Source organism: Oryctolagus cuniculus, chromosome 4 (assembly GCF_964237555.1).
Source record: "Oryctolagus cuniculus chromosome 4, mOryCun1.1, whole genome shotgun sequence".
Lineage (NCBI taxonomy): Eukaryota > Metazoa > Chordata > Mammalia > Lagomorpha > Leporidae > Oryctolagus > Oryctolagus cuniculus.
In genome coordinates, this window is record NC_091435.1 from 144,475,184 (window position 1) to 144,495,575 (window position 20,392).

General features: G+C 44.5%; 1 pseudogene; it reads left to right on the forward strand.

The window, feature by feature from the left end:
• Positions 1-18,824: 18,824 nt before the first annotated feature.
• LOC100349849 (dual specificity testis-specific protein kinase 2 pseudogene) lies at positions 18,825-20,029 on the forward strand (annotated as a pseudogene).
• Positions 20,030-20,392: the final 363 nt, after the last annotated feature.

Genomic DNA, 20,392 nt, shown 5'->3' on the forward strand with positions numbered 1-20,392 from the left:
TCAATATATACCTCAATTCCTGATGGCCACTTGCTTCTGGATTCCCTATTGTCCTGGATACCAGGGAGCCTACCCAGCATCCTCTCCTTGCCCAGCCTCCCACAATAAAACACCATCTCCCACACAGCCCAGAAGCCTGAGGGGCAGCAGACAGCTCTCTCAACTCCAAAGACTGGCCTCACTAATCCAAAGGAGATCTCATCCTCTTTGCTAGTGAATCATTTAGGAATGAGCCAGTGAGGATTGGCTTACTAGGGCTTCTGGGAAAATGCTTCCTTGCTGTTCTGGAAGATCATCCAGAAGGGACTCTCTCTTCCTCTGAACATTGTCATATCTGTGTGTGATACCTGAGAGTTGGTCACCTCTTCACCCACCTTGAGATTATACTGGCAAGCAGGAAAAAATAGAATGAAGAACATCACACAGAAACAGAACCAACACCATTGGATAAAATCCACCTGAAGTCTTCCTGCTCTGGAGTTCCAATTATATGGCCAAATGGATTTCCTTTTTGTTTCCATCTGTTGTGTTGAGTTTTTCTACTACTACAAAGCATCCTGTCTGAAGTGCCAGTGTCTACGTGTGCCACAGAACTCAGATTTCTTTAGGTAGACACAGCCCTCACCCCACTGGTCTTCCGTTCACACCAATATCCACTGGCTCCCATGCTCTCTACTGGACAGACCTTTCTCAGCCGGTGGGTCCATGTTCAGCACCTCGTCTCCCTCAGTAGGCAAGTCTTATCTTATTCTAAGTTCCAATCCTTCCCAATCAGTTGATACCTGCTATAGAGCAGTCACATTTACATAAGGTAAAATGAAGAAAACTCAGATAAAGGCACATATTCTAATTGCTGAGAGTTCCAAATGCATGTGGGCATATGGAGTTACAAAGGTGGTAATTTCTTAAAATTAAACGCTTAACAATGTAGTACATATAAGCATAAAGTCGAAAGATAAAATGAGAAAAATCTAACAAGCAATGCTAGTAAAATATATATCTGGCAGGATACCCTCATATTACAAAAAGGGGGGGTCTGTCTTGAAAGTATCTAGCAGAATGTAATATCACTAAGATTATGTGGATTTGAATGATCCTTTCACAAATGCTTATTAAATAATATCCATTTTGCTTAAAATGTACCTTATGCTTTCAAACACTGTAATGCTGAAAATAGTGTTTGTGTTGATAGGTCGCAGTATTCATAAACGGGGCTAAGATTCTCAAAGAAGGCTCGACTGAAGCGGTGAGATGAGTGTTTGCGGCCCACTGGCCGGGGTCTGGTAGTCCTGCCTGGCCCTCTGCCTTGCTCTGCCGGAGGCCTCCTGCTCTGAGCAGTGCTCGTGAACAGATCTGCACAGCTGGCCCTGCCCTAGCCCAGCCAGATTCCAAAAGGCGAGAATTACTTGCAGAAGTGGGATAGGCTTGTTTGAAATGAAGTAAAATAATGTTTGCTTTGCAAATTAAGAACATGCAGCATAATTTCCTAGGGGAAAGAAAACCATTTTAATTGTATCCAAAAATCAGATAAATAATTACAAAGAGCAGTTGTAGGAAATAGTGCTAGGAACCTAGTCTTTGGAATGACCTGGGTTCAAGTCGTGGCTCCACACTGGCCAGCTGTGTGAACTCAAGTGGATGACTTTAGCTCCTGATCGCAAGCCTCCACCTGTAGATTGGTGCTGGTGATGGATAAATGGAGGGGATCTCATTTAACGTATGGAAAGCAGGGAGCACAACATCAGCACACTGCGACATCCAATCACTAGTAGCTGTTATTTGTGGGGCTGGTTTAGGTCATTATATTTTTCCATCTGTAATAGAATTCAATGCCATTAACAGGCTAAATTAAATTGTGAAGGAAACCAAGTATCTTAATTGTCATCGTATCCCTATCTGTGCTGTCACTGTATCTTTCAATGCCCATTCTCCCACCCAGGTCCTAGCCCAGGGCCATATTTTCTGGCCACTCCCAAAGCCAGATCTGCCTCTCACACTGTTTCCCATGGCAGTATATACTTACATGCCTTTCTAAGTGTGCTCCCTGCTTCTCCAAAAAGGATATCAATGGTCATTCTTTGAGGGTTCAGTCTTTCAACTAGTTATGTGGGCACATGGAGGCTCCTAGCTGAAAGCATTAGAAATCACTGGCCTTGCATAAACAAGAGTGTCAATTTTTAAGTCAACAACAGGAGTCACTGTGCACTTACTCCTCATGGAGGATCTCTGTCCTTAATGTGCTGTACATTGTGATTTAATGCTATAACTAGTACTCAAACAGTATTTTTCACTTTGTGTGTCTATGTGGGTGCAAACTGTTGAAATATTTACTTAATATATGCTAAAGTGATCTTCTGTATATAAAGAGAATTGAAAATGAATCTTGATGTGAATGGAAGAGGAGAGGGAGTGGGAGATGGGAGGGTTGCAGGTGGGAGGGAAGTTATGGGGGGGAAGCCATTGTAATCCGTAAGCTGTACTTTGGAAATTTATATTCATTAAATAAAAGTTAAAAATAAATAAATAAATAAATAAAAAATAAAAATAAATAAAAAAGAAATCACTGGCCTTGGAGCCTCATCCCCAGTCCTTTCCTGTCCCCCAAACATCATGAGGACTGGATCACAGACGGGCACTGGTCTGTGCCAGGCCAGCCACCACGTCCTTGGAACACTCAGCCAAAGTTCTTAACCTATCTCTCCCTGATCTAAGTAGGCTAGTCTGGGTTGGATGGCTAGAGTAGACAGCTCCACTGTGCCCTTGTTTACGTTTCTCACAACCCTAAGAACACTGGAGTGCCACTGTCACTTTCATGTCCATCTCCTCTCATTCAACTATGAGCATCTCAAAGCCAGGGAGAATGATCTCTGTGTTCTGACTACCCAGGACCCACCACGGTGCCCAGCAGGTGTTAACTCCTACTAAATCTACACTGAGTGAGTAGATGGGGATATGGACTTTAATGTTAAAATGGAAAAAAATAACAAAAACAGGGGTTGACACTGCAGTACACAGACTTAAGCCATGGCCTGCAGAGCTGGTAGCCCCTTTGGGTGCCAGTTAGAGTCCTAACTGCTCCACTTCCAATCCAGCTCCCCGCTAATATGCCTGGGAAAGCAGTGGAAGATGGCCCAAGTGCTTGGGCCCCTTACCCACATGGGAAGAAGAAGCTCCCAGTTTTGACCTGGCTCAGCCCTAGCTGCTGCGGCCATTTGTGAAGTGAACCAGCAGGTGAAAGATTCGCTCGCTCTCGCCCTCTCTCTCCCTCTCTCTGTGTAACTCTGCCTTTCAAATAAGTAAACCTCTTTAAAAAAAATGGGGGGAAAATGATAACACATGTTTTCTAATTCATTAATTTCTATCTCTAGAAAACATGGCTCAGATATAGAATAGCATTTTTATAACCGCTTCATTTGCTATTGAGATGTAATGTTCATACAACGAAAGGCACAGATATTAAGTTTACAATTCCATGAGTCCTGAAAAATCAATGGAATAGAATGAAAGGTCCAGAAATAAACATATATATAGGCCTTTTTGCATATAGGCCTATATATATACACGAGATATATGTCAATTGATTTATGACAAAAATGGCAACAGAGAAAATATTTTCAACAAGTGATTCCAGAACAATTGAATAAGGAAAAAATGATTTCCCTTTCCTTACCTCAAACCATATATAACAATGAGAGATTGATTACATCACTAAAAGTGAACATTTAAATTGTAAAGGGATTTTTAAAGATTTACTTATATATTTGAAAGGCAAAGTTACAAAAGGAAGGGTGGGGGAGAGAAAGAGTTTCCACTGCCCAAAGAACTACCATAATGGGGACTGAGCCAGACTGAAGCTGACATGACAGGCTGCAGCTTAACCTGCTGTGCCACAACGCTGGCCCCTACACTGTAAAAAAGTTCTAGAAGAAAACATAAAAGAAAGTCTTCATGAAAATAAGCAAGATACATAGACAAAAGTTGACAAATTGTACCTCATTAAAAATTTTTTTATTTATTTATTTTTTTGACAGGCAGAGTGGACAGTGAGAGAGAGAGACAGAGAGAAAGGTCTTCCTTTTTTCCGTTGGTTCATCCCCCAGTGGCCGCTGCGGCTGATGCGCTGCGGCCGGTGCACCGCGCTGATCCAAAGCCAGGAGCCAGGTGCTTCTCCTGGTCTCCCATGCGGGTGCAGGGCCCAAGCACTTGGGCCATCCTCCACTGCACTCCCGGGCCACAGCAGAGAGCTGGACTGGAAGAGGGGCAACTGGGACAGAATCTGGTGCCCCGGCCGGGACTAGAACCCGGTGTGCCGGCGCCGCAAGGAGGAGGATTAGCCTATTGAGCCACAGCGCCAGCCAAAAAATTTTTAATTTACCCTCCAAAGAACACCGATAAGAAAATCAAAAAGAAAAGATCGCTTTTAAAACTTCAGAAGTATGTCTTTCTACATGTCCTTTCTCTTAGTAAATTTTAGCTGTCACTCTCAGACCTGATAACCCTTCATCTCAGTTCTCTCCATGAGTTGTAAATCCAGACCTTGTATTTTCCAGTTTCCCTGAAATCCACTTTTTCCTCCCTTTGCCTTTAGAGATTAGAAGATAAAAGCAAGGCCAGCACTGTGGTGTAGCAGGTTAAAGCCCTGCCCTGCAGTGCCAGCATCCCATGTGGGCTCCGCTTCAAGTCCCAGCTGCTCCACTCCAATACAGCTCCCTGCAAATGTGTCGGGAAAAACAGTAGAAGATGCCTCAAGTCCTTGGGCCCCTGCACCCACGTGGGAGACCTGGAAGAAGCTCCTGGCTCCTGGCTTCAGATTGGCACAGCTCCAGCTGTTGAGGTCAACTGGGGAGTGAACCAGCAGGTGGAAGACCTCTCTCTCTGTCTCTACCTCTCTCTGTAACTCTGCCTTTCAAATAAAAATAAATAAAAGAAGATAAAAGCAAAATGGAAGGAATACTCTGCCATTCTCTCCAACTTCTTAAAACTTATTTTGTCTCTAGTCCAATCAAGTAAAAGATAACACTTGGCAAGCACACTTTCATACCACTGTCTCCTCTAACTACTTGAAGATTCGTGTGCAAAACCAGATCCACACACATATGAAATTCATTTTTTAACCACACTCCATAAAGTCTCTGTGTCTAAAAGGAATGTACATATTTCCTCTTGAATATTTGGCTACAGTAAATCTGAACAAATAGTCATTACAGCCTGAGCATTCCCTCACACAGCTTTAACATCAGTGGATTTGAGTGCTTTTATTTGAAAAATTACAAAGATCAAAATAGAAACTATATGTGAAATGCATTGTGAGCTACCATGTGTGAAAGCCACACAAGGAGTCTCGGACTTCAGTTTCTAGATATATGGCCAGGCAGGTATTCTGAAGAGCTCTCAACTCTCAAATGCAACTACATCCTGGATAAATGATCATAAATAAACATTTAATTAGTTAATGGAATCTCCAGAAATTTAGGTAAATCTCAAAGAGAGTTTTGTTAAAAGATAGCAAGCTGGACCCAGTTCTGGGAACTTGGCAGTAAGTAAATACAGAAATGTCACCCTGATGAAAATGTTATTTACTAACATCAAATCTGCTCTTGAGAACTAGGCCTTGACCCTAAACAAAGTGCTGAGTCTGCAAGCCCAGCATTATCTTAGCATTATCAAAGGAAGTTCAAGGGTTTCGAGGCCAGGGGCACTCCTTGGCTCCTAGCAGGTACAAAAGAAAATCTACTGAAAAACACATCACTGATATAGACCCACAGGACCCCACAATAAGAACAATAAAATGTTAGCTCACTATGAAAAGCTACAAAACAAATAAGCAAGCAAGTCCAGGAAAGAATCAACAAACAAAAGTAGACACCCAAAGGCTCCAAATATCCTCAAAGAAAACTTAAAATAGCTACTATGAGATACTTAAATACATAAAAAATTGAATTTTTGAAATGAAAATAATGAGAAGGTATCAAAAATGACCTTATAGTTTTTAAAGGGCCAATATAACTTTTAGAAACAAAAATATAAGCATTAAAATTAAAATTTCATGAATGGGTTAAATAGCAGATTAGTCACAGCTGGAGAGAAAATAATTATAAACTGAAACATGAAGCTGAAGAAGTCACCTCAACTATAACACAGGAAGTGAGAAGATAAACGTGTGAGATGTTCACAGCCGTGGGCAAGAGTGGTCCGTATCTAATCAGAGCACCAGGGGGAAAAATAAAAGAATGGAGAAGTAATGTTGAAGACAAATGGCTTTCATGACTAAATAAATAAATCTTCATGAACAAGAAGCACAGGGACCAGTGTTGTGGCGTAACAGGGTAATCTACCACCTATAGCACCCAGCATTCCAAGTCAGAGTGACAGTTCGAGTCCCTGCTGCTTGGCCTCCAATCCAGCTTCCTGCTGATGTGCCTGGGAAAGCCGAAGAAGATGATCCAAGTGTCTGGGCCCTTGCCACCTGTGTGGAAGACCTGGACGTTGTTCCTGGCTTTTGGTTTCAGCCTCATCTAACCTTAGCTATTGTAGGCTCTCCCTCCTCTCTTCTCTTTTCTCCTCTCTTCTCCTCTCCTCCCCACCTCTCCCCTCCCCTCCCCTCTTCTGTCCTCTCCTCTCCTCTCTCTTCTCCTCTCCTCTTTTCTCTCTTTTTTCTTTCTCTCTCTCTCACTCTCTCCTTCCCTCCCTCCCTCCCTCCCTTCCTCCCTCCCTTCAAATAAAAGTATATGGAAGAGCAAAAGTACACTAAAACAATAAATTTAAGGGAATTGTCCTGTCAAATATTACGACTTCTCCTGGACTTCAGTACTCAAGATAGGGCAGTCCTGGTACAGGGATCAACAATCTGAAATAGAAAGTCCAGAAATGTTTCCTATGTGTATGGCAACTGCTGTACCCCAGCACTGCCCACAGGAGTATCACTACTTCTTATTGATTGTCCTGGACCAACCACAGCAGCCTACAGCACTCAAGGATCTGATGGTTTAAGTATCAAGGCACCATCCCTAGAGGTAGAAAAGTATCAGTTACCACAAGGACTAAGAATAGAAAATAGGGAAAAGGAGACTCCCAAAAGTACAATGGGGAGTATAATAAATGGAATGGGAAATGGATACTGATGGGGAAAAAAGTGTCCACTCTACATTCTGCAGACCAGTCCTCAAAAAAGTGGCACTCTTAGTGCCCAGAGGAACATGGGTATCAATACAAAGCATACGCAAGTATAGCCATGCAGACAACGCAGACAGACACAGCTGAGTAAGGGGCTGTTTGTTTTACTCAAGCCCTCACTTTGTCACCATGTTTTTTGCTGCCAGGTGCATTCTATAGCCCCATTCTTCATCCCTGTCTTGGTCCATTTGCTGTTGCTATAACAAATTACCTAATACTGCCTAATTTACAAAGCACAGAAGTTTGGAGTGCAGCTCTGGAGGTTGGGAAGTGCAAGAGCATGGCACCTTCTGGCTGCAGCGCCTCCTGGCAGAACGTATCACTGGCAGGACAGGGCGAGCAGGCCAGCTTGGTCTCCCTTCCGCTTCTTACAAAGCCACGAATGCCACCATGGGGCCCCCACCCTCGTGATCTCCTCTAATCTTTTTACCATCTCCAAATACCATGAACATATGGCTTTGGGGATTAACTTTCAGCATGAGTTTTGGAGGAGATAAACACCCAGGTCACAGCTTCTGAAGAAGCATCTTTTTTCCCCAACTCGGCCCTCTGTCTGGGAATCACCAAAGGTAATCCGTTCTACTTTAATGAAGCATTTCCCAAACTATGTTCAAAAGAATCCAAGGACTTAGGATGCTACTGTGCACTATGCATTCTTTAAAATTCATTATTGGGGCCGGCGCCGTGGCTCACTTGGTTAATCTTCTGGCTTGCGGCACTGGCATCCCATATAGGCACCGGGTTCTAGTCCCGGTTGCTCCTCTTCCAGTCAGCTCTCTGCTATGGCCCGGGAGTGCAGTGAAGGATGGCCCAAGTCCTTGGGCCCTGCACCCACATGGGATACCAGGAGAAGTACCTGGCTCCTGGCTTCAGATCAGTGCAGCGCCGGCCATAGTGGCCATTTGGGAGGTGAATCAATGGAAGGAAGACCTTTCTCTCTGTCTCTCTCTCTCACTGTCTAACTATGCCTGTCAAAAAAACTCTAAAAAAATAATAAAATAAAAGTCATTTTTAAGTAAGTCTAGGGACAGTTCATCTAAGTGCTGTGTTTTGACTGCAGTAGCACTAGACCCAGGAGCCTTCTAACATGACAGTGGGCACTGGGAATCTTCCAGAATTGGATCCATTTCCTGAGTTCGTAACACTCGCACCTTACACCAATGGCCCAGGTCACCTTCCCTCCTGCTGGTGGTGAGATTCACCAAAAGTAGACCTTATTTCCGTGGGAGCAGGTACCCCTTAGCTGTTTCCCTAGACCAGAGGCCCAGGGACATGTTTGGGATCAACAGTGTAATCAGCTCCACACTACAGAGCCTGTCCCATCACTCAGCATCCACTGGCTGTCTCTCTGTCTCACAGGCTTCATCTCACCTGCCCAGTGCAGAGTCACATATAGCAAAGTACAACTAGAGAGTTTGCTTTTCTTTTCTCTCCTTTCTAACTTTCCATGGTGAGTTTATATTTGTCTTATAATAAAGTTTTAACCTGTTATTTAAACTTAATCTTAAGTTAAACAATATTAGTCCAAATAGACCTCTACATAAAATTTCACTAACTTCCTCCCTAGGAATCATTGGTTTAGAGTAGAAGAACACAGAACTAAGTCTAAAAACCTGGATCACAGTCCTAGCTTCTCCATCTCCATTAGTGTGATGTTTGGAAGGGTCATTAATTGTTAAATCGCAGTTTTTTTATCTGTAATTGGGCTCAGTGTTTGCAATGGTCTGAATGTATTGGAAAGTTACTCTCCAAGGCAACAATGTTGACAAGTGGGATCCTTAAGGGGTGATTAGGTCATGAGGACTCTGCCCTCATGGACGGATTAATGTCATTATCGCAGGAGTGGGTTCATTATTAAGAGAAGATGTGTCACAAAGTGAGCCTGACACTTTCATGCCCTTCCATCTTCATAATGATGCCGCAAAAAGGCCCTCCCCAGATGCCTGATCTTGGATTCCCCAGCCTCCAGAACTGTGGGAAATCAATCTCTGTTCTTTATAAATTAGTCAGTCTAAGATATTCTGCTCTAGCATTTCAAAACAGACTGAGACAGTGCTATGCATCTAAAGCACTGTTGTAATTATGCTTTGAATACTTTCAGTCTGCACACCAATCCTAGGAATTTGCTGTATCTCCAGAAACACCTCCTCTACAGAAGAGGAAACTGAGCCACAGAGAGTATAAGTAACTTGGCCAAGATCACACACCTGTGTAGATAACCCTGCCTGAATTTGAACACAGAGAGCTGCTCTGGGCTTATACCCTTGACCGCTATGATGTGCTGCCTCCTAACAAGGACCATATACAAACCAAAGAAGACTGTGTATATCAAGTAGTTCTCATTTTGCTACCCAGTCACAGACTATATGTGCCTGATAGAAAGGAATTGTGTTTTCACCATATTATGTCCTCTTCACTAGGCTTGTTCTCTAACAATAATTAAAATACTACAATACTGAAATATTTCCATAACGAGCCACTGGCCCAAGTCTCTTCCCCTAAGATATCCAAATCCAGCAATTAAGAGCCATGCCCTGACACAGCAGGGAGCCCCAGTCCCTATTTCAGAAATTCCAACAGATGTTCCATATTTAGGCAGGCAAGTGAGCCTCCAAGAGGCATAAATATTTGGAACACCATTCTCTAGAGGAAGTACTGGTAAACACTTGTTGAATGAATATAGTTAATACAGTTAAGGTCAACTGTAGAAATGGAATTTGCACCCAGGTGCACTTGACCCCAAAGCCTGTGATGTGCACCCCCAGGAGACCCGGCACCCACAAGCATCAGCATCTGAAGGGGTTGAGCCTTGAGAGGCAGAACAAAGCTTACCCTGGACTCAACAGCACAGACGAAAATCCTCAGTGCCTACCTGCCCTGCAAGATCCCCGTCACCCTGCCTCCCTGGCTCCCTGGCTCCCTCTCTGTCCACATTCCAGCTGCAGTGACCTCTCTCTGTTCCTTGCCCACACTTGGTTTCTCCAGCTTGGAAATCTAGGCTCCTCATCATTCAGCTCACGTCTCAAACGTCACCTCCTCAGACTGGCCTCCTAAGATCACCACACCTGAGACTACCATTCTCCCAACCACCACACCCTCATCACAATCATCTGAAAGATGACCCCTTGTCTTCCTTCAGGCCACTAGCATAAGTATCATGAGGCCAGGGTCCAGTCTCTCCTTTCCACTGGTGTATCCACAGCTTCAGGCACCTTTCTGAATAAGTTAATGAGGAACAAGTATAGATATTCAGGAAGAATAGTTTAAGTAAACCAAAGCCAGATGGTTCTGAAATACAGCAGAAACATCCAAGAAAGTCAATTCTGGTGGACATTTACTTTCTGTCAATGTTAAATGATCACCTGCTTCCTACCAGGCTCTATCCTAGGGCCTGGAGATTCACAAGGGAACAAGCAGAGAAAAAATTGCAAACTTTATGGGGTTTTTCTAGTATGGGGATCTAGAGCAAAGGGAAGAGAAGTGAAGGACCAGGACACAAAAGTAACATGAGCAAATGAGAAGGGGATCATTGGAGGGCTTTGGGGAGAGCAAGCTCTGTTCTTTGAGCATAAACTGGCGAGTGCAGGGAAGGGGAGCCGTGGCACAGGGAGTTCAGAGGCTATTGAATTGCACTAACACAGGCAAGAGCACCAAGTAACTAGGTCTAGAGTGATCAAGACAGAGGTGGAGAGAAGAGGTGCCCCAGAATCAGTCATAAGAGCATGAACATTTGGGGCTGGCATTGTGGCGCAGTAGGTTAAGTTGCTGTGTGCAATGCCAGCATCTCATATCAGCTCCAGTTCAAGGCCAAGCTGCTCCACTTTCAACCCAGGTCCCTGCTAATGTGACTTTAGGGAAGCAGTGGAAGATGGCCCAAGTGCTTTCATCCACATGGCCACATGGGAGACCCAGATGATGCTCTCGGCTCCTGGCTTCAGCCTGGCTCAGACTTGGCCATTGCAGCTGTTTGGGGAGTGAACCAACAGATGGAACATCTCTCTTCTCTCTCTGTAACTCTGCCTTTCAAGTAAATAAAGATAAAATAAATACATTTTTTAAAAGACCGTGATTGTCTGAAATCAGAGCCAGTAACTATGGAGAGAAAGAAATGACCTCAAACCTTTTTGCTAATGATTATAGGAGCAGGGACAGCTAGACGTGGAGGAGGTCATAGGAGCACGTTAAGAAAGGAAGATGGAACTGTGGCTATGGGCACAAATGCAATATATCGCGGAGATGCACAGCACCAGCAGACGGGATAGGAGAGCAAAAAGGAAGCATGGAGGAAGTCTCTCTGGCTGCTCCTGCCTTGGAGGAGCTGTGTCTCCAATGCATCCTTCCGAAAGCAAACTCCCTACAAGTCAAGGTCAGCTGTCATGGGCATGAGGCCTGCACAGTGACACGAGTCCCCTGCTTGAAAGGGGCCCTGCACTTAATTTAATGCACCTTTGCCAGTGTCTTGAAATTCCTGATAATTTGGGGCCAGTGCTGTGGCATAGTACATTAAGCCTCTGCATGTGGGACCAGCATAGCATATGGGCTCCAGTTCATGTCCCAGCTGCTCCACTTCCAATCCAGCTCCCTGTTAATGTGCCCAGGAAAGCAGTGGAAGATGGTCCAAGTGCTTGGGCCCCTGCACCTGCGTGGAAGATCCAGAAAAAGTTCCAGGTTCCTGGCTTCAGACTGGCTCAGCTTTGGCCATTGCAACCATTTAGAAAGTGAACCAGTGGGTGGAAGACCTCTCTCTCTGTCTCTCCCTCTCTCCGTCTGTAACTCTGCCTCTCAAATCAATAAATAAATCTTTTTTAAAAATCCTGACCATTTTAACAGGGGGCCACACATTTGCACTCTGCTCCAGGACTCACAAACCATGCAGCTGTTTCTGCTGACAGCACTCCAGACTCACTTGCTGCCACGTTTGGAAAGTCTCCAGGAGGGACTGTGTGGGAAACACTAAGAGCCCTTGGACATCCCCAGGGAAGAAGATGCTGCGTCCATCTGCGCTCAGCAGCACTGCATGACTGTGGGAACGTTAGCCCTGCACCCAGAGATGTCACTGGCCTCTTTAAAGTATTAAAGGGCGAGAACAACACAAATAAAATCTGTGGTGGAAAAATACAGCATTCCTTCTTTCCACAGTTATCTTTGCCTTCCAAAAACCAATGCACAAGCCAGCGCCGTGGCTCACTAGGCTAATCCTCCGCATTTTGGCGCTGGCACCCCGGGTTCTAGTCCCGGTAGGGGCGCCGGATTCTCTCCCGGTTGCCCCTCTTCCAGGCCAGCTCTCTGCTGTGGCCTGGGAGGGCAGTGGAGGATGGCCCAGGTGCTTGGGTCCCTGCACCCCATGGGAGACCAGGATAAGTACCTGGCTCCTGGCTTCGGATCAGCACGATGCGCCGGCCGCAGCACGCCGGCTGCAGCGGCCATTGGAGGGTGAACCAACGGCAAAAAGATGACCTTTCTCTCTGCCTCTGTCTCTCTCACTGTCCACTCTGCCTGTCAAAAAAAAAAAAATGCACCCAGGAACAGCCCCAGCCACCACGGAAGTCCTGTTGATTAGTATCAAAAATTGGGCCCCAGCCATCATCATGATTGACTCTGAAGCACAGAAGGAAACGCATTAATAATGACTTATCTGTTCATTCTCTTTACTCACTCCTCATCCATGTACCCAGACTAGCAACTAGACGCTAGAAAATTAAATTTGAAACAACTCCTCCATTCTAGGTAGTAGACCCAATTCTCCCTCACCTGATTCTAGGACTGTGGCTAAAGCAAGCTAAGCATCTATTCATTTCATTTTCAAATATCACGTAATCCATGAGGAGGTGTCAAAAAGGAGAATTCACAAAACTGATGCTGGAATAAACCAAACACAACAAGATGAACAGACTTTGTTCCTGACTGCCTGGCTATTTGGCCTTTGTGGACTATCTTAGAAATTTAAAAAATAAATAAATAAAAAGGAGCACTAGCAGTTTACTGAGTCAGCAAACCCATCTTACAGCATCAGAATTACACCGTGTGGTATATCAAATCCCCAAAACACGGGCAGCCTCTCCCCCAGGATCTACAGTAAGACACAGATGCTGAGAGTACTTACATTTATACTGGAACACTTTCAAATATTAAGGAATCAAATCAACTCATAACCAAATATATAAGGGGGCTTCCAAAGCCATTAGAAAAATGGAGTTAAAAGATAATGTACATTTTCCATGAACTCTCTGAGGCCCCCATTCATTTACTAGCTACAAGCACCATAATCATATTCTTAAAAAAGCTTTGGTTGAAGCTGAATTTTCCAGAACTGCCCTGGTTCACATCTCTCATAATGGACAAGACATTGAATGGTCTTCAGCAATTTCTACCTCTCTTACATCAGTGCCCTTGCCACCCAACACCAGAGCTCCAAATATGAGGTCTTTCCACTCATCACACCTTAAACCCACCATAAAATGATTCCCCCCCCCCCGCCGCCCCACCACCTCCTCCTCCTCTCTCTCTTGTGCGTGCATAGTTGAAAAGCAACAAGTTAAGAAAGAAAAGTTGGACATTGGTGAGAGAGTCAAATAACTGGCAGATGATCAAGGAAATTGAAGCTAACCAGTCATTCCAAATGGGAAGCATGCAGGGTCCTGTGCCTTGGGCAGGACACACAGCAGCACTGACCCCGATGTCACTGACAAACACCATCAGATACAACTCCGTCCAATGGAAGGCCCTGGAGCTCTGGGAACAAGCTGTGCAGATACTTCCATGTACCCCCTCATGTCTGGGTGTCTCTGGTTGAACCCATCAAGATGGAACTGTTCCTTTGAGCAGAAGGCTGTCATGATCATCCTGGAAAAAAGAGCTTTGGTATGAGGCCACTCAACCTATCTATCACCCACTCATGTCCTCCCCCCACCAGATTAGCCTTATTTCCTAGAAATTCACATGGGCCTGGGACAAAGCCCCACTAAGAACAAAGTGTTGTTTTGCTTTGCTTTGTTGCTACGGCACATATATCACCTGAGGTTAGATTCTCCCATTTCTCCTAAAACAAGAGACCCAAACATGTCACTTTCCATTATGAGTAGAAAAGGGGGAGGGGGAAACTATGAGAATTTATTTGCTTTCAAGAATTAGTTCCCCACGGGTTAAAATGACAAATGAAGAAGATAAAATCGGGTTTTTCCTGGCAATTAGCTAATGAGACTTGAACGTTCTCACGTATGAAAGGACGTCCTTCCTCCAGCAGGTGTTTTTGGCATACTGAATTAACAACAGGAGCTAAAGTTTGTGTTTTGTATGACCCAATTTTCAGCGCATACCCTTGTTTTGAGATAACACAACTGATACACTAAAAAAAAGATTTTCAGTCAGATCTGTACTTATGTTATTAAAATAAGAGGTTATATTAAAAGAAATTTATTTTCCCTTGCCACTCCTTTATAAAACATTAAGCACTTTGAAAGTCATGACTTGTTTCTCTTCAAAAGAGAACTGAATTTAAGAGGGATGCTTATCTAAGTCTTTTTAGATTTGGAAAGTAATTCCCAAGATAGGCCTATATTCATTTCAAGTGAAAATTTTACCTAACAGAGGAAGCCACATGATTAAAATTGAAGGTACTTTGAAATGTTTTAGATTTTACCTTGCAAAAAATAGATGATCCTCGAAAAATCTGGCTTCCCTTCTGGCCCAGTGCTAACTATGACCTTGAAAAACTGCAGCCCTGGAACCAACTGCTTACAGGACCACACAGAGATCTTCTCCCAAGACTGCAAAGGTTGAGGAGCCCACCAATCCTTTCCCTTAAAGGTTACAAAGCTGTGGTTGTCCAGATGACCTCATTCTCTTATTTAAGTAACACACGTTTAAATTAGAGAACTCTCCAAGCATCACTTGGGATCCATTTTCAATCCATTGTAAAATTTCATTGACATCTCTCTCCTCCCTTTGCTTTTGTGGTAGGACTTTCTTGTTTGTGTCTTAGAGTCACAAGACAACCACTAGGAACCCAGCAAGGATCATCTTCCTGCGGTGCGTTACAGACTCACGTCTAGTGAGTACACCAGCCTTGGCAGATCATGAAGCAGTCCTTTCAGAGTCTTGCCAGGAACTGGAAACAAAAACTAGAATCAGTGCTCGAAATGTTTGGCCTACCAGCATTGCCAGGGATCACTTCGTTTATAGATGAGATCTGCCAAAACTTCAAGAAAAGCATGGTCCCTCTCCCTCGGAAAATATTTCAAAGAATAACAAAAGCCATCAACTAGATTTACCAAATCAACAACAAACTTGATAACAAAACCAAAGAAGTACAGTGCAATAAAAGATGATTAGACTAACCTTAACTGTTCACATAGATAGGAGAGTTCCAGAATATAAAAAAAAATCAAGTCCAGTAGCACATCTATAAAATTACATCATAACCATTTGGAGTTTACCCAAGGGGCAAAGAAAGGTCAACATCAGGAGATCTATTAAGATGTAACTCACACTGAAGAAGGAAAAAGAACCTCAAATGGTGTTGACAAATCATGTGTTAGAATTGAATACACATTCATAATTTTTAAAAGTTCTTAGTGGCCAGCACTGTGGCTCACTTGGCTAATCCTCCACACTCCAGGTTCTAGTTCCAGTTGGGGCGCCGGATTCTGTCCCGGTTGCTCCTCTTCCAGTCCATCTCTCTGCTGTGGCCCAGGAGGACAGTGGAGGATGGCCCAAGTGCTTGGGCCCTGCACCCGCATGGGAGACCAGGAGGAAGCACCTGGTTCCTGGCTTCGGATTGGCGCAGTGCACCGGCCATAGTGGCCATTTTGGGGGTGAACCAACGGAAGGAAGACCTTTCTCTCTGTCTCTCTCTCTCTCACTGTCTAACTTTGCCTGTCAAAAAAAAAAAAATTCTTAGTGAATACTCAATAGGAGGAAAAATTTTAATATGATAAAAAAGTATCCACCAAAAGCTTAGAGCAAACATCCTTCATCATAATAAAAATTTAGAAATATTGCAATTACTAAAAATAAAATGAAGATGTCTGCTATCCCCCTTACTATTCAATATCATTGCAGAGGTCCTAGGAAACGCAGTAAGACAAGGGGCAGACAGGATATTAAATTGCTACTATTTGCAATGAACAGCCTTTACTACTTACAAATGCAGGATAATCTACAGACCAACTATTAGAAGCAACACAAGAGATTCACTGGCTACAAAATCAATATAAGACCAACAACACCCCTACACACCAGCAATAACAAGTGTAGAATGCAAAGGAGGTGCACATACAATTCATATTTACAGCAAAAAACCTCAGGAATATATCTAACAAAAGATTTTTAGAGGAAATTACAAAATATTATGAAAGAATACAAAAGAAATCTCAAATAAACAAGAGATATCTTCTTCATGGTTGGGAAACTGAAAGAAACTACATTTTTTTCTCAATAAGATCAGTATGATTCTAATCCCAGTGATAGAGTAGAACTTAATAAAATGATTCTGAAGTTCTTGTGGCAGAATAAAATTCCAAGAAGAATCAATATAATTCTAAAAATAAATAACAAAGACAGCAACCCTGTCAGAGTTGCAACACTATGTAAGGAGGTAAAGAAATTAATGAAACAGAATCAGAAGCCTGGAAATATGGTACAGTAGTCCCCCTTAGCCATGATTTTGCTTCCACAGTTTCAGTTACCCTAAGTCAACCAGGTTCAAAGATATTAAGTAGAAAATTCTAGAAATAAACAACTCATAACTTTTAGGTCGTTAGTGGGGCTAGGCGCTGTAGCACAGTGGATTATGTCACTGTTGGGACATCCGCTCCCCATAGCAGAGCACAGGTTCACGTCTGAGCTATTCTGCTTCTGATCCAGCTTTTTTTTTTTTTTTTTTTACAGGCAGAGTGGACAGAGAGAGAGAAAGGTCTTCCTTTGCCATTGGTTCACCCTCAATGGCCGCCGCGGCCGGCGCACCGCGCTGATCCAATGGCAGGAGCCAGGTGCTTCTCCTGGTCTCCCATGGGGTGCAGGGCCCAAGCACTTGGGCCATCCTCCACTGCACTCCCGGGCCACAGCAGAGAGCTGGCCTGGAAGAGGAGCAATCGGGACAGAATCCGGCACCCCGACTGGGACTAGAACCCGGTGTGCTGGTGCCGCAAGGTGGAGGATTAGCTTAGTGAGCCAAGGCGCCGGCCCTGATCCAGCTTCTTGCTACAGCTGAGAGACAGCAAAAGATGGCCCAAGTGCCTGGATCCCTGCCACCCACATGGGAGACTAAGATGGAGTCCCAGGCTTCTGGCTTTGGCCTGGCCTAGCTCTGGCTGTTGTAGCCATTTCAGGGGTAAAACAGCAGATACTAGACCTCTTTGTCTCTCCCTCTCTCTGTAACTCTGCCTTACAATAACTTAGCAGACCCAAGAAAGCCATGTTCTAAACCAGCAGTGAAGAACCCAAGGAATACCTCTGGTTTACTGGACAGAACCGACAAACGATGTCCCCACTGACTTCACAGCACCACTGGACAGGACATGAAAACAAAGGTGTGCTAGCACCTAGGCTCCCAAACCCCCATGCCCACTTTACCCACTAGGGCAACTGCACCCCCAACCCTGGAGAAGATAAAATAGAAGATCGATGGCTTGGGGGCACCTGCCTGGTTGTGGGCAGGAGTGTCTTTGTAAAAATAGGAGGATTTAAGTAAAAGTCTTCACTCTGAAGGCTGAGATTCCCAGATTTTTTGTGGACTTGATCCCAGAATTCTGACAACCTGGCTTATGTGATGTTTCAGTCATGGAAAGTCAGGGCCAGTGCTATAGTGCAGTGGGCTGGGCTTCCAACTGCAGTGCCAATATCCTATATGGGCAACGCTTCTAGTCCCAGCTGCTCCACTTCCAATCCAGCTCTCTGCTATGGCCTGGGAAGGCAGTGCAAGATGGCCCAAGTCCTTGGGTCCCTGCTACCCATGTAGGAGACCCAGAGGAAGCACCTGGCTCCTGGATTCAGATTGGCTTAGCTCCAGTTATTGCAGCCATTTGAGGAGTGAACCAGCAGATGGAAGACCTCTCTCTGTGTCTCCCTCTCACTGTCTGTAACCTCTCAAAAAAATAAACAAAATCTTTAAAAAAAAAAAAAAGACATGGAAAGTCCTTTCTAGGGAATATATTCAACCTAAGAAAAAGAGCTAAAGAAAATGGCAGTGGGTATTACTGAACAAAAGGCCCAGCAGCTCCCCCTGTAATGAGGCCTGTAGTTAGCAGGTCAGATTTAGTACCCCCTTCAAACATGACAGGATGGATGATCAAGGACATGCAGGCACTTTTTCAAAGCCCTCTAATGGAAAGACAGGAGCTAGAAAACCATTTCAGACTGCAAAGCTGTGGCAGTCGCCTCCTCATCCTCTGCTGTGGCTTATGCCCCTGCATTGCCGGCTTCTGCACAAGGGACCCCACCACCACCCCCTCCTCTGCCTAGGGAGCTGCTGCCACCACCGAGCTGTGAGGGCTACCGAGCTGCGTCCTCACTGCCACCTTCCCATCCTGCCCACACAGGCACTCCTCTAACTGCTCAGCCCCACCTCGGGATCAAAACAGAAGAGAAGCAAAGTTCAACAAAAGTGTATTATGTTTGGAGTTCCTTTTTAAATGAAGAAAAAAAATGAGACTATGGATAGAAGCAAATGGAATTCAATTGCAGGATTTCCTCCACATGTCGAGCATCTTGAAGAGTTTGAAGGAGTTAGTGGAGGGGATGGGAACGCGACCCAGGTGGGAAGAGTCTGGCCATCTTCCTATTGAGCTCTTATAAGTGCCTTTTCCAGACTGACTCATTTGGATGATTTTACCTGTGAAAAAAATAGGGTCTGGCTTCTTCTCTGAAGTTTTCAAGGAGCACTCCAGAGCTTTGGGTCAGCTGATGGCTCTTGAGATGAATATCTGGAGCAGTAACCAGGCAAATACTCTGAAGACAGTACAGCTCATGAATAGACTCTCTCAGCCCCGCACCCTTAGGTTCGTGGGTGGGACAATGGCGAACACTTAGAGATTAGATCAACTCCAGGAACCTGAAACAGTTGGCAGACTGTGACCCGCATTTGCCCTGGCCCATGAGCATGAAACTTCACTGCAAAGCCATTTTTCATCGGGGCCTCACACCAAAGAACTGCCCATTTAAGAGAAAAGACAAGGGTTTCTCTGCAGCGGTGGCTGACTTTGGCCTGGCTGAGAAGATCCCTGATGTCACCATGGGGCGTGGGAAGCAGGCTGTGTGGGCTCTCCTTTCTGGATAGCACCAGAGATGCTCAGAGACGAGCCCGCCCCATATGAAAAGGCAAACATGTTCTCTTACAGTACCATCCTCTGCGATTCATTGCTCACATCCAGGCTGATCCAGACTATCTTCCTGGCACAGAGAATTTGGGGCTGAACCATGACACTTTCCGACACACAGATGTGAGACTGTCCCCCGGACTTTCTGCAGCTCACCTCAACTCCTGCAATATGGACCCCATACTGGAGCCTGGGAAGACCCTCAAGGAAATTCTGAGCCACCTACAGGAAGAACCAGACAGAAACCTGCAGCCCACAGTCAAGGGATTCCTAGAGAAAGCATCTAGATAAAGCAACTGCGCTCACTGGCTGACACGATCCCTCATAAGTCCCCATGCCCAAGCCAAGAGGTACCATCTGGCTATCTCAAAGCCAGTCAGATATCTTCTCCCACAAGCCCCCACATACAGTGAGTATCTTGGATCCCTATTACCAGCCACAACAAGACTTCTAACCACGTTCCCAGTGTCAACCTCTTCAGCACTCATCAGGACCTCAAGGACAGCAAGATCCAATATAAATGGCCTCAACTCTCCAGTTAAAAGATACACTGGCTGAATGGATTAAAAAACAAGACCCTTCCCTGATCGGTGACAACTGACTGAACACCAAAAAGGAAACCTGTTGAAGTGAAATGGACACTATGGGAAATGGTGACTTGATCAGCATAGCCCTGACTGTTAATGAACAACTTAATACATTATCCCTCTTAGTAGTTTTTTTGTCTGTCCTACTTAATATGACTGGTTTAATTCTGTAATTAATACACAGTTATTCTTAAGTGTTGAAATTTAACTGAAATGTGATCCCTGTTAAACATAAGAGTAGGAATAAGAGAGGGAAGAGATGTACAATTTGGGACATGCTCAAGCTGACTTGCCCCAAATGGTAGAGTTAGAAACATA